We start from the raw sequence: 2,552 nt of genomic DNA on the forward strand, positions 1-2,552 counted from the left end.
TGATGAGCATATGAAAGGTTCAGTTACTAGGTTGTGAATAGGAGATGGCCCCACAGGCTTGTGTGTTGAAGTCTTCATTCACATTACTGGTTTTATTGTAGAAGGAGCTGTGAGACCAAGTTGGAGAAAGGAGTTTACTGGAGGCATGTGCTTGGGGCTCTATATTTTCCTCACCTTTTCCTGTCTGTCTCCTTCTGCTTTCTGGCTGCCTGCAGTGAGCAGCGTTGCTCTCTCCTGTTCTTCCAGGATGATGTTCTCCCTCACCACACCCTGGAAACTGCAGGGCTAGCCAACCATGCACGGAAACCATGAGTCCACATGAATCTCCCCTCCTTCCACATTAGTTCTCTCAGATATGTATGGTGGTAATAAGACTCTAATACATTAATCTTCCTGGTTTCAGTTTATTCATCTATGCTCCTTAATTTTCCTAGAACACTACAAAGAAGAACTAGAATTCTTGTCCTTTTGGAAGCGTAAGTATTGGAGGATATCCTTAGATGTCGCTGTAGTAGGAAGCCTGTGGCCCAGGAGCACAGGTAGTTTCTTCAGAGAAAGTTCTAACAAGGAGGAGCACATCTTTGAAACAGCTTACAAAATGACCAAACTGGCTCGAAAGCACAAGTGTATGTGTCGCTAGCGAGAGGGCAGCCTGACGACTCGGAACTTTGCATGGAGGGTGACCTCATGGATACTGACAGCTTGGAGTGGTTGGAAGGTCTAGGTTATGAGGGCCCACTGTTGGATGATGGGTCGTTGTTGCAGGCAATCTATGCTGGAGCTGCTTCCCCTAAGTTTACCAAACTCTGTGCTTGTCTGAATTATGAGTCCTCCATAAACTAGAAAAAAAAATGTGCAGACAACTAGCAGTCCAAGTGAAGCTGAAGAATTCCAGCTTGAGGTGAGTGGGATACTTGGGGGAGATGAACTGCCATATTCTTCTCTGGGGATGTAACCAAGCACCTTCTTGTTCAGAAGAGCTGCCTCCTTTTGCTCACATACCTCATCTCAGAACCAGAAGCTGCCGGAGTGCTCAGTGTGAATGCTCCTCAAAAATAAGTGCTCAAGGAGGAGGTGGTAGTGAGGGTTTGGAGAGTTGAAAGGCATAGGTATTGCTCTAGGGATGTCCAAACCTCCAGCCAGTATAACTATGTTCCAGTTCTTCAGTAGGAATGAGAAATAAATTAAAGGAAACATTAGCAAAAGTTCCAGCTAATCCTGTGGGAAAGCCATTATTGAAGAAGCCAATGGGACCAGCCCACTGGGAAAAGATAGAAGCCATTCACCAAGCCATAGCCAATGAATACAAAGTCCGGAGGACGTTTGGATGTCATTGTCCAGTCCTCTGGCTGTTATGACCTAGCTAAGAGTGTCTTGTCTCCTAAAGGTACTACTTCTGTTGCTCATCTTTTGGCCACCAGACAAGACTTGTCAAAGATTTTAAGGACAAGTAATGGTTCCATAGGAGAAAAGACTGCCTGTGCCATTAATAAGGTGCTGATGGGCAGGGTGCCTGACAGAGGTGGCAGACCTAGTGAAACTGAACCCCTGCTTCCAAAGATGCCACCGTGGCAGAAAAGACAAGATGGCCCCCAGCAGCAAGCAGGAGGCTGAGGTGGAGGGAGATTTGGTTATAAACATTCCTCATATGGAGGACGAGGAGATCATGAACAAGGAGGGTGAGGTAGATGTGGTGGCTATGACCATGGTGAGTGAGGGGGAGGAAGAGGAGAAAAGCATCAAGGAGGCTGGCCAGATGGAGGGAGTGGAGGTGGAGGTGGTTACCAGGATGGTGATTATCAAGATTTGGTGTTATCATGGTGGCCACAGCAGTGGCTATCAAGGGGGTGGAGATGGTGGTTTCCAAACATCCTCATATAGAGGAAGTGGATACCAGGGCAGTGGATACCAGCCCAAGATGGTGGGCACCATGGCGAATGAGGCAGTGGTCTTGGGGGAAGAGGTGGTTGAGGAGGTCTGGAAGGATGGGGAAGCCAGGGATGAGGCTGGGGAGGAAGAGGGATTCAGACTTAACACTAGGGGGCCAGTTTGAACAGCATTTCCAACATGGAGGCTATCAGTATAGTCATTCTGGATTTGGACAAGGAAGACATCATACTAGTTGAGGCTACAGAATCTTATATTTTGCTAGAGCTCAAGTAATAGAAACTTAGTTTCAGCATCCTGAATCCAACATCTATTTCAAATGAATGTAAGACCACAGGTGGCAAGCATACTCCTGCTTAGGATAACCATTTGCTAGTCTCCGTTCAAGTCTTTCTCTCTCTTTATTACTAAGCAGTTTTACGTAACACTGTTTATTTAAGAAACATATCTTCTTTCTATGAAAAACTAATTTTAAAGGCAATTTAAGTTGCCTTTAATTGACCAGTAGACTAATCCAGTTGGAACATACATGCTTTTCTGAAGAAATTACTTGAATAAAATAGTTTTCAAGATGCAAGTTTTGAAAATGAGAATTTGCCTAGACTTTTTTTAAAAAATATTTACTGCTAGGAAACCTTCCTTATAATAACAACTCCTTTGTGTTT

At 44.9% G+C, this 2,552-nt stretch overlaps 1 pseudogene; it reads left to right on the forward strand.

Annotated features, from left to right (window-relative positions):
- The first annotated feature begins 672 nt into the window (after window positions 1-672).
- Window positions 673-2,126, forward strand: LOC116894229 (annotated as a pseudogene).
- Window positions 2,127-2,552: the final 426 nt, after the last annotated feature.

This window comes from Rattus rattus, chromosome 2, assembly GCF_011064425.1.
Source record: "Rattus rattus isolate New Zealand chromosome 2, Rrattus_CSIRO_v1, whole genome shotgun sequence".
Taxonomy (NCBI): Eukaryota; Metazoa; Chordata; class Mammalia; order Rodentia; family Muridae; genus Rattus; species Rattus rattus.